At 30.2% G+C, this 16,195-nt stretch overlaps 1 long non-coding RNA gene across 1 annotated transcript; it reads left to right on the top strand.

The window, feature by feature from the left end:
- Window positions 1-2,845: 2,845 nt before the first annotated feature.
- LOC149212446 (uncharacterized) lies at window positions 2,846-4,082 on the top strand. Its single transcript, XR_016250235.1, has 2 exons — window positions 2,846-2,995; window positions 3,826-4,082. It is a non-coding gene; the product is annotated as an uncharacterized LOC149212446 (long non-coding RNA).
- Window positions 4,083-16,195: the final 12,113 nt, after the last annotated feature.

The raw sequence follows: 16,195 nt of genomic DNA, 5'->3' as shown, positions 1-16,195 counted from the left end.
TAGGGTTGAACTTTCTTTGATACCATGTTAGAAAAATTGAGGGAGATCAATGTCACACACAAATCACGCTCCACTTCTTGTTTTATTGATCACAACAGTTACAAATATATAGGACACAAATCACTCACTTCGACACATCTATATCATGACTACAACTCATGCATAGGAAACAACAAAATCTAGACTAACTCCTTGTGACTCGTAATGACAACTACACATGACATGGAAGAATTATTTCCAACAAGAGCATCTTTGGTGAGAGACAAGAAAAAGACTTAGCCACCAATGCATTTTTTCCTAAGATATTATAGCTTCAAAGATGTCAGACAAGAAAAGGCTAAAGCTAACACTTTGATGACTTTATATTTTGGGGATGAAGTTTATCACAAGTGCGATCCCCTCTAAATTGCATACAAGCATTGTCAATCCTACAAGTATAAGTGACTCCATGAATCCAAAAAATAGAAAGGAAAAAAAATATATGTTCATGGCCACTAAATTTGACCATCTATTGCTTAGGATGGGGAGTAGAGCCCAATACCAATAGAATTTCAAAGAATATCAAGGGGTTAAAAAAGAAATAAAGAAAAAAAGAGAGGCTTGAGGTGGAAGTGGCAGAAACATTGCTAAAAAAGAAAAAGATAGAGGAGGAAGAATAAGAGAGACAAAGATCCCTCATGGAGAAAGACGAGAAAAAGAAGAAAGAGGAAAAGAATTTCAAATATGATATGATCATGGGACAATCATCAAATAGAATATTAAAAGATTCCCTGTAGAGCTTGAGTGGACCTATTGGTTAAGAGCATGTGCTTCCTCCTAAGAGGCCACAAGTTCAAAACCAAAGGGGGTAAAGTATGTATGCTTTCGTAGACTTAGCAGTCAAATCGCTATGCAAAGGTGGATTCCTTGTCCCACAAACAAGGGAGTCTCATACACCAATTTGGTGTGTAGTTCCTTGTCCCACAAACAAGGGGATCTCATACACCAATTTGGCGTCTGACTTGACCATGACCTTAAAATTAAATAATAATAATAAATAATAGTTTGTAAGCATAGAGACACCTATACTCACTAATATTGTTGAATATCTCATAACTATTTTTTTTAAAGTGAAAATAAACATTAATTATTTTATTATCCATTTATTTTAATTATTTTAATTAATTACTCGTAGCTATGATAAATTACCATAATTACATGCAAAGTTTGCATTTGTAACAAAACCATATAATAAAATTATCCTATAACAAAATCATCTAAAATAAAAGGATAAAATGTTAGAAATATAAAATAAAATTCAAAATATAAAATAATGTTTAGGCAAAGGAATAATCCACTTATGATAATATATTTATTCGCTGGTTGGAACGAGAGATTTATTTTGACTAACTTCCCTATTCACTATTAAAACCTCTTCGTGTTTACCGAGATCCATGTTCTCCAACTTTACCAACCACATGTTAAATATAATGTTTACTCAACCACCCCTTCCATAAATCTTGAGATTCATACATTTCTTAAGTGCCTCATTGAAAGTATCACCATTCAAGAACAATGCAGAGTTTGAGGGGAAGACCAAAGATATAATAATTTAATTTGGTACTTCGTACTTATTAGTCCCTGCCCGGGACTATAGCGTTCGATAGAATATTGACTGCCTATTAATCTAGTGTTGACTTTTTAAAATTATATGCCCATCGATCTTTTAACCTAAGACGATAATATATTTCATTTATATAATAAAAATAAACACCTTTTATTTTAAACATGATTGGGTGATCGGGTTTGAGGTCTTATTGCCGAGACTTTGATACGGACTTTGGATAAATGGATAAAATAGCTTTTATAAACAACTCTCATTAATCATGCATTCTCCCATTTTCAATGCATATCCAATGTTTTTGCACGATTCATTTTTCACAATTATTGAATGGTTGCAGAACATTCTGTATTGGAAACAAACATTTATCTAAATTTTGAAAAACCTCATGCATAGAAACTTTGGATAAAGTTATTACAATGGTATTACACCGAATAATTCATTTTTGGCAATTTTCTGACAAATGGCATTGGTACCTTTTCCACCTTACTCTGTGTCAGTGTTTGTGTGTCGCTTCATGCCTTTCATGCCTCGTGTCGCTGCATGCCTTTCATGCCTCTCACCGCTTCAACCTACATCTATTCCTCTATGTACAGAGGACACAATGATGGAGAACTTCTATTCCTCTGCCTACAGAGGACACTGATGGAGAGATGATACAATGACATAGAACCTAAGAACCTGCAATCAATGATGCAGAACCTGTGATGTGTAAATTTAGAGCTGTAATTTCAAACCTGTGATGGGTAATTTTAAAGCCGCAACTTCAAACCTGTGATGTGTAATTTTAACGCAGCAACTTCAAGGTGAATTTAACATAATCTTACTCGAAAACTCAACAGAAAATGCATCCATATTTTTTTTAGCTTAACGCATCCATTTTTTTTTGCTTTAACTGTCTATTTTATGTTGCAATTTTTTTGTGCTTTAACTGTGTCCATTTTATGTTTCATTGCAAATGATACTAATTCATCATCTTTTTTTGTTCTTTAACTGTGTCATTTTTTGTGCTTTAACTACATACATTTTATGTTGCATTGTAGATGATATTAATGAAGTTCAAATGGAAAAGTAGAGGCTCAACGTTATTTGTTGTGCAATATTTCTTTAAAAAATCTAATATGTTTTATGGTAATCTTGAATTTGACAGAGATTGATATATTATTTCAATTTCAATCGGCCTCGTCACTTTTGCAGTACACAACATTCAAACTCCAGTGAAACTTGTAGGAACCTAACTCACAGAGCGTTCAAACTCCACCGAACGTTGTACGGAATAACAATGAAAAGAAAAGAAGACGACAATGAAAGACTGCCATTCTCGACGAGGATTTCAGAGTCTTTCACACATGGCTTCTCGATACCTCTGATATCATGAAACACGACAATCACAGGGTAAGCATGCGCCGAGCGGTTCTTTATTTGTATATTTTAGAAAATATGAATTATGAGAAGAAGTTTGTTTATCAAGCACATGAAGGCACACATAATGAGGACCACCACCACCATGATGGAAAAATTGAAGCTCGGGTGGGCATTATAAGTCTGGTTTTCACTGGCCCAATTTACTACAGTTCGGGCTCCTCTAGCAGATGAGTATTTTAAACTTATTTCCACAAATCATAATCTGGAGGTGAGATAAGTTGATTATCAGCTATTTCATGTCATTTACTTGAAATTATATCTATGATGCATATAATATTAGGAGAAAATTATATCATAGACGTATGTGTGACTGGCTAACAAAAGATATAAAAGTTGGTAGAGAATTATAGTAGCCACAATTAATGCCAAAATCATAGTCGACAAATGTCAATGTTCATATTCTAATAAATATTAGAATAATACCTTGTCACTAATGTTGGTCAAAATCATAGTCGAAAAATGTCAATGTTCATATTCTAATAAATATTAGAATAATACCTTGTCACTAATGTTAGCTAGCACTTGTTGGCACTTGTCACTTCCCATAATTTCTTGATGCCAGATATTGTCCACACGTCTTCACACTACTTTGCCTTATATCACGCCGCCTCTAACTGCATCCTGCATCTACGGATTCCAATTCCTACCTCTTCTTGCCGCTACTTCTTCCTGGAAAAATAATATTTCATTCACAGGAGGAAATTAAAAAATTGGATGTCTGTTCTGATTATTTGTTGATTATCTATTGCAAATTATATTTATTCTGATTATCTAGTGCAAATTGTGTATGCATACTGCAGTAAATCAAAAACTCAAAAAATGGTGGAAGATGGAAGCGGTGAATCATTCATATCTCTGGTGCACACTGTGTATGCGTACGGTAGTAAATTCAAAAAATTGTGGAAGATGGAAGCAGTGAATCATTGGGGAAAGCTCCATACCCCGTTTTCCTATTTGCTGGTCTTTACCAACCAAAATACGTCATGGGAGCTTGAAGTCGACTTTCATCTCTAAGGAACAATCCGAACCAAATCCAACTTACCGAGATGGTGGTAGAGGGAGGTCAAGATCGATATGGGAAGACAGTAGATATTTGTTCCGGTTGGACAAGGGAGGGACGGGGAACAGGAGGTTGATATCTGGCATTGATTTCACCATTCAGGGCCCCTCCGCACGCACTATCTTAAGAACTGTATGAATTAAGTCGTCTATTGTATAGCTGAAAACAAGTCTCTTGAATCTTACTCATTTGGACTCTCTAGCTTGAGTTGTCTATTGTGTCTGATCTGATATATGCTCTCTGAAAACCCACAGAGGAAACCAGAACATGGACTATGAATTGCCTTTGAGTGTCTCTGCTTCGTGATGTCCATTGTGCATGTTCGATGTTTGCAAGGAGTGTCTCTGCTTCGGGTAGTCCATCATGCATGTTCGGTGTTTCGTGTTTTCCATCCTGCATGTTCGGTGGTTGCAAGGTTAGCGATAACCATCTTGCCTTTTCTTTCGCTCTTATACACATACAATCAGTTAGAAAAATCGCTGGAAATAAATAGATAAGTGGATGCGAGGAAGGTGGAATGTGAAAGCCTCTCTGCAAAGCCTTTCAAGTTTAATGTAATTGTGTTCACTCTTATTCTTTGAATTTTAAAATATTTTCAAAATTTGTCATTGGATTAAGTTTAACTAATAAAAGTAAATTTGAATCTCAAGAAGAATGTTACCAAAAGATTGGTTTTCATGATAACGCTCTGTCGACAAAGAAGTTGATCCAGAAGATTGGTTTTCATGATAACGCTTTGTAGACAAAGAAGTTGATCTATTTACTGAAAGGTTTTGCATTTCCTGTTCTTGATCTTTTTCTAACTCGTCTTTAGTAACTATTGCCTGCTGCTTTCCAATGGCTGCAACGAAATATATGAAAAATTGGGAATAGTAAAGCACATTAAAACTTTAAATTGAGAGACTAATTAATTATTTTAACGGTTTTGAAAGTGGATAGAGCTCTACATGTTTGAACTTTATTTGGAAACACCGAAGTTGAATATAACGTACAGTTCAGGTACTCCAATGCCAGTGTGAAGAATATATTAAACATAACAGTAGCGCTGCAATTCCAATCCAATACCAGTAGTTATTGGTAAAAGTCCCTGTGATTGAAACAATATTGATTTTTATTTTGATTGGCTGAATCACATAAATTTTAAAATTTTAAATATTTCTAACATAACTGTGCATGCTTCTAACACAATATATATTTGTTTCACAAATTTAATTTTAATAAGTAATGATCCACTCAGGCATGCTTCTAACACAATATATATTTGTTTCACAAATTTAATTTTAATAAGTAATGATCCACTCAGACTTGCTTCTAACACAATATATATTTGTTTCACAAATTTAATTTTAATAAATAATGTTTCACAAATTTAATTTTAATAAATAATGATCCACTCAGATCTCCTTGCCAACTTTTCTTAATCCCCTATCAAATTGGCAGGGACTATCATTGCTTGCAATCCTTGTTTTAAGGAAATAGATATAATAATAATGAAGTTAGGATATACTAGTCATTCCTATATTATCATATTCACACATTCCTTAATCACCTCATCGAAAGTATCAGCATTAAAGAACAATGAAGATCTTGAGGGTAAGACCAATGATAACTTCGTACTTATTTTAAGGAATGAGATATATAATAATAACAACGAAGTAGATTTATGATACATAAGGTTTTAGGTGTTTATTAGTTATTTTTATTAGGCGAGAGAAGAATTGGTAATTGAGTTATTTATTTTTATTATTTTTATTATGATGATTTATGGGTTAAGTAGAGAGGATTTCAACCTTATATCATATATTTATAATAAGTTGTATTTTTTTTTTTTTTTATAAAATGACAAGTACTGTAAAATATGATTTATGGGTTTATAAAATGACAAGTACTGTAAAATATGATTTATGGGTTAAATAGGAAGGATTTTAACATTACATCATTACTTTACATCATACTTCATAATATGAGCTGCATTATAAGGCCATAGAGAAGTTTTTTCAAATAGTAAAATTTATTGTAATTTAATGATCAGTTAGTAATGAAGAAAATTATTATTGATTAATATTAGTGAATTAATTTGAATATCTTAATTCTTTTGATATGATTTCTTTGAAAATGTTTTTATTCAACATCATATTACTTGGAATAATTTAGGAGTGGTATGTAAAGGGGTATATTCCCATTCATCATTTAATTTTAAAGTCAAAGTCATGGTGAGGTTAATATTAAAATGGTGTATGGGCTTCCTTGTTTGTGAGACAAGGGAGCTATCACGCCCCTACACCTGCGGTGATCTTCCAACCGCTTGTAGCGAGGTGCAGCACCACCGAATGCTTTCTTTTTAACAATACTAACACCTGTGGACTACGCCTACTTCAACATGAACATACTTAGTTTATGTTTTTGCAACCGAATAAAGCATTATCCCTTATACTTTAGTGAAGACCATTCTCAATTATTAACCATGTACAATAAACCGAGAACATCAACAATAATCAAGTACAAAGGGAGGGGCAACTCCTAGAAAGTCTGCCCAACAATGTATTATAACAGCTTTTCTTCAATCGTATAAATACAAGTGATGCTTGACAATCTTCAAGCCAACACTTAGAATAATTTTACAACAAGGCATAAACCAGCCTTTTACAAATTATGTGCACCTTTGCACAAAGTGAAACACTCACCCGAGCCACCTATTTCCCTTTGTCAAATCCTGCACACAATTATCTGCATACACAACCTCCACCTCTCAACCCGGGTCAAAACTCCATTTCCACACAAGGGAAGAACTACACATAAATCATGTGTATTCCCTTTTACCCCTGCGCAGCTTGTTTTACCCCTTGCGCTGTTTTTGAAGTGCGAAGATTGATGGATGAAATGAGGTGCAGCCACCTCTTATTTATACGCTCCACACCTTGACATATAATCTTGGGCCGACATGTTAAATAATACCATGAATCCCCCACATTATATCTTTAGGATGTCGGCTTGGTATATTTTATGCTCCATGTTTAATTCATATAAACCTTCGCATATCCCTTGTAACACATGCGTACAAGCGTGAATGACACTTAGTCATTTTTCGTGCATTTCTTAACGTCGCATTTATCGTCGCAAACCATCGTTCAACGCGCCCATCGTGCGCCCGTCGTGCGTTCGTGCCCGGCGCCCGTCGCACCATCACCCGGAGGCCTTACAGGACCTATCTCCATACTGTAATTTAACTACTCAAATCTACAAAAATGTACATATTCTACTTCTCTAAATAACCTAAAAATACACATATTCTTAGCCATTACTTTTTACATAAATATTATAATCTTAAAAATTATCTCAAAATATTAACTATAAATGAAAAATATAAATGAAAAAATTAATATTTTTAACCCTGTATCTTATAACCATGAAAGTTATTCTAAGAAATATAACCATGAAAGCTATTCTAAGAGATATATGAAAGAAAGAAAAGAGAAGAGAAACACGTTTGACCTAGCAAGAAATTTGGTAACATCAAACTTACCCTACAATTCCGGATCTCAAACTGTCTTTTAAAATACACTCGTTTTATTCTAATTAAAGAAATCTGTGCAATGCATTTCCAATTCTTTCCTTGAGTTCCATGATCCACCCATAATTGGGCAAAGATATTCATGGATGTCACCAAGGGAACAAGTGTGGGAAGACAATGATTCCTTTGCGGTCAGTTAGGATTTGCATATTGGCGCTGCACACTGTCCCCTAAACAGATGACATGAATTATGTAAAGCACAGGGAAGCAGTGTACTTTTGTATGGAAAATGAAGCTCTGTGAGAGCTGGACCAGAAAATCAGACAGAACCCACTATGCAGATATTGCTCCTTTATCGTCCTACTATGATTAGCTAAGATTCAATAATTTCGCAGTCAGGTGGCGAGTGACACGACCACCTGGCACCCACTCGGATCATATCAATGCAAACTGCGTGGGAAATAAAGTGTCCAATTTACGCGGAGTAAGATCTTATCCAAATAACCTGGGTTGCTTATCATTAGAGGAATTGTAAATCGAAAATTGAAAAATAATCATATATATAGATTTATATTTATATATATAAATAAAAATAATTAAATCCGCTATGAAATTAAAAAAAATAAAAAATCAAATTGTTATTCGTATCTTTACTAAATAATATTAATTTATTTAGAAGTTGCATACATACCTTGTCACTAATTTTTATGAAACACGTTCATTTTTAAATTAAAATTATTAATAAGCATGATATTAGTTTTGTTTGTATATATTAAGAAAGAGATGTGTATGTGTATATACTGAAGACACAATTTACTTAATATGTATATGTTTCTTTGAAGGTAAATAATTTAGTAATATTTTAAAAGTTATATATTTATTAATATATATTTTGTTATTAATTTTATTTTATTTTGCTAGAATCAATTTTGGATTCATGAAATTTGGATATTTCATAACAGTGAAGTATTAAATGAGATTGAATTTAATTTTTTTCAAAATTAGGTTTAAAATGTATTTATATTGATTTTTATTATAAAACTAAAAAATTATTGTGATTTTTTTTCTTTAATTTTTTTTATTAGTTATTTTCAAAATTTTAAATGTTTCTGTTGTTATAATTCATGTTGTTTAATTTTTTTTGAATTATATTATGCGTTATTTTAGAAAATGTTTAATGTTTAAGTAGATGTTTTATTTATTTTTAAAATATAGAAAATAGAAACAAAATAAAGAATAATAATTTGGAAAATAAATAAATAAATGAAATTATATAGATAAATATTGTTAAGTAAGGTTAAGAATCATTTATTGATATAGATAAATGTTGGAGAACAAGATTGAAAGTAAAATAATAAAATTTACTAAGAATTTTTAAGATTAAAGTGGGATGATCAGGATGAAAGTAATAAACACAATTTACTAATGATGAAAAAATTTAAAATACAATATAAGTTAATTATGAAATGAATTGGATTAATGTATCTTAATTCAAGTGGTTCTGTGAACAATTTGTTATCATGTTTATATAGATAGTTATATTTAGTGTAATAGTGGTAGTCAATATTTCGAAGTTATAGTCCATCTTGATGGATCATATCTTTCAAAATGAACATATCCTTGGGATATAATGTCTCTCTTCATGTGTGTGTGTTTGTTATTAATATTTTTTTAAATTTTATGCGTACATATATCTATCTATCTATATATCTATCTATATGTCTCATATATATTAAGTCTTTGTGATACCTTGAATTAAAAAGAACCCATTAATGAAAAACATATATTTATCTGTCATAAAATAAATTAAGAATAGAATAAACTACATATCTTTCTCACTATGAAAAATTATATATATAACTTTATTTTTCTATATATAAAGTTGATATAAAATTGTTACATATATATTATAAGCTATAAATTGAATTACACAGCATGTGTTATATATATATATATATATATATATATATATATATAACTTTATCTTTCTATATATAAAGTTGATATAAAATTATTGCATGTATATGATATGCCAATTAACTATAAATTGAATTACACATCATGTACTATCAATAATATTATTTTTACATGTTATTTCTCAATTCCATATTAGGTACTAAAGGAATTGCATATCTCTCTATGAAAGGTGAATTTTTTTGTGCTTCTAGTTACTTTCTCTTTCTGTATAAAGTTGATGTAAAATTAAAGTAGAAATTGAAATATTTTATTTATAAATGAGATTGACTTTTGTTTGTTATTAATATTTTTTAATGCAAGTATTATTTATTTGTACTATGTGAATCAAATTTTTGCACCTCTAGAGATTTGATCCCTCTAGGTGTCTTATAGATCTTGGGTTAGCATGGATCTATGATGGTTATTTATATATATTTCATGTGTCAACTCCATGTTGAGGATGAAAAGAATTACATCTAGCCCTCATCTTGAGCAACTTACTAGTAAAAATTTTTAAATACATTTTTTATTTTCATTTTTTTTATACAATATAGACATAGTTTCTCTTTATAAATAAATAGATATTTACATGATTTATTTTTGTTCATAAAAGATTTATTTTATTTTACATGTCAATTCATTAAAAGACACCTATAAATGGAAGTACAAATCTCATTCGTCTTGAACAACATATTAATAAAATGTTTTAACCATAATTATTTTTTATTTTCATTTACTTTATATATTCTATATCTATTTAAATTGATTTTTTTTTGTTATTAATATATGTTTTAAATGTTATAAGTAAACTACAAAGGATTGAGAAAAGTACTAAATTCCCTAGATATAATAAATTAGAAAGCACACATTAATATAGTATTGAAATATTTTATTTATAATTCATATTGATTTTTTTAATTATTTTTTTTAAATAATTGAATGATTTAAAAAAAATGGATTTATTGATATGGCTCTCTACCTATAAAGTTGATGGAATTTTTTTCTACTTAAAATAAACATTGAAATATTATATTTATTGTTGACACTAAAAAGAATGATTATCATAAGCTTATTCTACAACTCAATATGAATGAGATATGTAATTTGTTTGGTGAAACATGTCCATTTTAAAATTAAAATAAAGTATTCTTTAAAGAAATACAACATAATATATATATTATCATAATAATAATAATAATAATAATAATAAGTCTATATATTCAATTAATTAAAAAATATAGCGAGAGTGATATTATTGATGTTTATAATGTATTAATTAAAACTAACCAAACATATAATGTTTGGTTAGTTTTAATTAATACATTATAAACATCAATAATATCACTCTCGCTATATTTTTTAATTAATTGAATATATAGACTTATTATTATTATTATTATTATTATTATTATGATAAAATCATTCTTGACATTGAAATAATTTAGTTAACATGAGTATTGATATATTTTATTTATGGGTTAAATTGTATATTAAAGTTTTTGTTTCTATTAATGTATTTTTAAATACATTTCAATAAATTTCAATTACTTCTTTTGCTTGCATATTAAAATATTTTATTGTCGTTCATATATATACATATGTTTAGGTTTTCATTAAAATAAATTAGTTTACATAGATATTAAAATGGTTTATTTAGGTATCCAATTGAAATATAAAAATTTAAATAATATTAATTTTATTTGTATTTTTGTTTTATTAACTTTAAACAACAAAAAAAAAGTTTATATAAAATTATAAGAACATGGAAATATTCTAATTATAATTCATACTGAGAGTGAAATGTTTTTACCATATCTCCTTTGTATTGACTTGTAATATTAATAACCAACACTACAACAACAGTTAGAGTAGACTACATTTTATAATACTTTTAAGTAAAACTAACTAAATATGTATATTTTTTATTGAATATTTTATTATTATTTTAAAAGGAACATGTCAACTCCACTTTGAGTACATATGGAATTACACATCACCTTCATAGTGAGTTGTAAAATGATCCTCTTGGCTCAACCACTTAGTATGAAGGAGACATTGCAAAACTATTTCTCTCACTCATAGCATAAATCAAATATTTAGATGTATATATCAAGTAATTAAATTAAAAATTAAATGAAAAAAAAAACACTCACATTCTCACTTTAAGTGCCAGGAAGGTCTATAATTTTTGCAAATATTTAAAAAAATAAAATAAAAATCAATATACATTATAATTGAAATGTTTTATTTAAAAATATAACATTAAAAAAAATTATCATAATAGGGACATTGTACTCCACAAATAAAATATTTCAATCATCATGTTAAGTTGTATATTTTAGTGTAGAATAGGTAAATATTCTATAGGATTTAAAAAAAAAAAAAGTGTATATTATATAAAGCAATTTAAAAAAAAACGTATAATCTTACTATTTCACATTCATACATTATAATTTTTTCTCAACTATATTTTTAACTGAATTTGAAATTTTATTGAAATTGCAAATTTAAGTTGTGATTGATATATATATATATATATATATAGAGAGAGAGAGAGAGAGAGAGAGAGAGAGAGAGAGAGAGCAAACCTCTTTCGTTTTTTATATGTGTGTTTTGCAAACCTGTTTTGTTTTTGTTTTATTTCTAAAAAAAATATTCTAAAAGAGTTTTGTACCTCAAGAGATTTGATCACATCTCCCTCATACTAATAAGAAATTCTAAACGAAATTAGATTTTTTTATTTTTTCTATTTCAATTAATTTATCTCTATATAAAATTGATATAAAATTAATGTGAAAATTGAGGTATTTTATTATGTCCAACATTGAAACAAATTTTTTGTTATTTTTTAATTTGTTAGTGTAAATATTATTTTATTGCTTCTAAATGTAATGTTATGTGACAACATCTGCCTAGGATATGACTTTAATGAATTTGGGTGGAGTGTCTATTGGAAATGTTCGATGTTTCACAAACTTACAAAGTTTCCAACATTTTTTTATGAACTTCAATTATTTTAGTATGATTAATTAATGTTATAAATGTGATATATCAATGTAGATTGTAAATGTGTCTTAATATGATGTGACATATCAATATTCTCCATATAATTACTTAGATATGATTGTTTATATTGGAAAGAGGGTATTATAATTTAATATATAATTTAATATATATCTATATATATATATATATATATATATATATATATATATATATATATATATATATATATATATATATATATATTCAAGATTTAATAATGTCGAGTCCTAGTAGCACAACAAGTTGAGAAAGGGTTCCCTTAGTAAGGCGGTTTATGTTCAAACCTGCAAAAAAGAAAATATTTAATAAAAAGAATATTATTTGTCCTCATTATTTAATGAAAGGTTGTGGGTAAATTTATTTAGTTATTTTCATTTTATAAATGTGGATTTGTTATTATTTGTGTTATTAAAAGGTTTCTAAGCCACTTAACTTACTTCCATCAGCATTGTTGCCACATTGGTCTTTTTTACCTACATCTATATTGTAATTCCTATGTAATAAAGTTAATAATGGAAAAATAAGACCTTCATGGGACACATATTCCAAGTTGAATGTTGGGAAAAAATGTAGTGATGGGTATCACTTGTGATTAATTAATGGCTATGAAAATTAGCAAAGGAAATGGAAAAGACTTTGGAAATGCATGTGACATTAATTGGCAATTTATTTATGAAAATAATGGAAATTAGGAGATAAGGAAGGTGAAAGGTCACGTGTTTCATGTGAAGAGGAAAATCAAGGAACATAATGGGAAATTGTAGAAAATAGAGACCTCATTAATAAAAACGCTTCTGAGGATCAGTTGATAGAATTTTTTTCAGCTTATTTTTGAAGCTCTCTCTCTATTCTCTCTCTCATACTCTTGGACACTTACAGTTTTCTTGGAGCACTCTTGGAGAAGTATGACATATTTTGGATTTGGAGTAAGAAGGCAAAGGAAAAGCAGGAAAACACAAAAGGACATCAGGATCAAAAGCTACAATGGTTTTGTTTGTAAGTACCAAGTTACATGTATGATTTCCTTACTAGTTTTGGCATGCACGGCAAATGCATGTGGTTTATTAGTTATGATCTATCATTGGCATGGAGGATTTCCTTGTTATGAAACCAGCTCACAAAAAGATAGAAAAGATAGATGAATGCCTTAGAATTCAGCCTCTTCAAGGGGGCAACCTCCGTTACATCACGTAAATGAACAAATCTTTCATGATACAAATGACAAGACCTCCTTTCTATATATAGGAGTCTAAGGAGTCATAACATAATCATAGCCGACATAACAATAATAATGTAAGGGCACAATAATAACAATAGTGGGCTTTTATGGGGCACAATAGTAACCATATGGGGACTACATGTGTACAAAAATATAATAAAGGGGCTGTACTAATAACAATAAGGGGTTACACTAGTAGTATAGGAGCCTAACATGCCCCTCTCCTTCAAAAAGTGTTGTCCTCAACGCTTGAGTAGTTCTTGATGCTTCTATAGAATATTCTTGTCCTCCCATGTGGAATCTTCAGTGGGTAAGTTCTTCCACTTGATGAGATACTCTGAAATTGATCGATTTTGTAACTGTCGGGTTCTTGTTTCTGTCACTGCTCTAGGTTCCAATATGATTTTTCCTTCCTCTTCAAGTTCTGGCAATATTATTTGAATTGGGATCTTCTGAAACTTTTGAATGAGTGGCCACACTTCTTCATCCTTCTTCCATTCATCCCTTGCTTCGTTTATCCAATCTGGTTGGACAATAGAAATAGCACAAAACAATGCTTCCACATCCTCATCCTTTCTTGAGAATGCATCTGCAACAAAAATTTTCTTCCCTTTTCTATAGATGATGTCAAACTCATAACCCAATATATTTGTGACCCATTTTTCTGTTCTTCTATAGATAATATTTGTCCTAAAAAGTATTTAAGACTATCATGATCCATTCTTACCTTGAAGTGTCTTCCCATTCGGTAAGGTCGCCATTTCTTAAGTGCATGTAGTATTTCCAAAATTTCCTTCTCATAAATAGCTTGCTTGAGATGTAGCAGTAAAAATACCCAATCACCTACATCAAAACATTTTTCACTACAATGTTGATCTACTTGTTGTTTCTTTCGATTTTGCACCAAAGTGGTGTTATCCTTTAAAAGTTGGAGAACTTGTTGTTGATGCTCGATGTGATCTTTCACTACTTGAACCTTTTTCTTCTTGATATGTCCTTATATATTGAGAGTTTGAGGAGTGGTAATTTCTTCCAATGCTTTACAAGATATGGTCATATTCATTTCTTGATGCTCGATGTGATCTTTCACTTCTTGAACATTTTTCTTCTTCATATGTCCTTCTATCTTGATAATTTGAGAAGTGGTAATTCCAGCCAATGCATTTCAAGATATGGTTGGATTCATTTCTTCTTTCTCGACGTGATCTTTCACTTCTTGAACCTTTTTCTTCTTGATATGTCCTTCTATGTTGAGAGTTTGAGAAGTGGTAATTCTTGCCAATGCTTTACAGGATATGGTCGGATTCATTTCTTCTTTCTCTGGGGTTGGTTCTTGGTGTATATAGTCTTCTTTTGATGTTTCTTGATCCTTTTCTTCCTCCTCTTCATAATCTATGTAAAATAAATTCTTCTCATCACACTTATGACCTTTAGTGCATTTGCTATCACAATTGTAACAAAGCCCTTTTTCTCTTTTATCTTCCAATTGTTGTGGTGTAACCCTTGTAGGTTGTGGAAGGCTAGGAGAAACAACACTTCCATTATTATAGTTATGATGAGTAGACTTCCTTATTGCCATAATTTTACTTTCCACTATGTAACAAAGCTTTTTTACTCTTTCCAGTTGTTGTGGTGTTTCTCTAAAGAAGGTGTTGCTCTTTGTATCCTCATAATTTGCTATCATTTCCTCCTTTAAAATTGACCATGTAACAAGTTGTTTATGAGAATAAAGCCCTTTATACCATAAAAATTGATCCGATTCTAAATATGAAGATGCAATACATACCTTTTGTAACAGTGGTACACCATGTAGATCAAAATATTGCTCCATCTGAAGTATCCAATTTACCGGATCCTTTCCATAAAACTTCCTCATATCACCTTTTATTGATTTTAGGAGCTCGATCTTGAAACGACTATAACTCTATAATTTCGGTTCTTCCAATTCTGAAATTGCGACCTACAGTAGCCCTCTGTGTCCTCTTTCCAGTGCCACCAATCTGATCCAAATTGGATTCTCCAAGGAAGAGTTATGCCAAATCTCCCACGGTGACCTGATTATAGACTAGTTCAGTAGAGAGAACTTGTGCAACGTGCCACGTGTCACTGTTTTGACCTTTGGATCTGAAAAATGTATACAAGAAACTACAGTCTGTCCTCGTTCTGTAACTTCTTACAAAATTTCAATCTAATGCTCAAAACAAAAGTTATGACTATTTTCCCCAGGTCACCTGTTTGGAATGTAATTCAGGAGTTTACAAAAAGGCTAACTTCCTCAGATCATATCTCCACAAATATGGCAACAAAAGCTCTGAAATTTAGACCTGAGCTTCAGACCAATTTCAACCCAAATGTTTTTTTTATTAGCATCTGAAACGT

The sequence above is a fragment of the Pinus tabuliformis genome, chromosome 1_1 (genome assembly GCF_031772625.1).
Source record: "Pinus tabuliformis cultivar Carrire ecotype Pingquan chromosome 1_1, CPIR1, whole genome shotgun sequence".
Taxonomy (NCBI): Eukaryota; Viridiplantae; Streptophyta; class Pinopsida; order Pinales; family Pinaceae; genus Pinus; species Pinus tabuliformis.
Note: the sequence above shows the minus strand (reverse complement) of the source record. Positions and strands in the feature narration are given on the sequence as shown.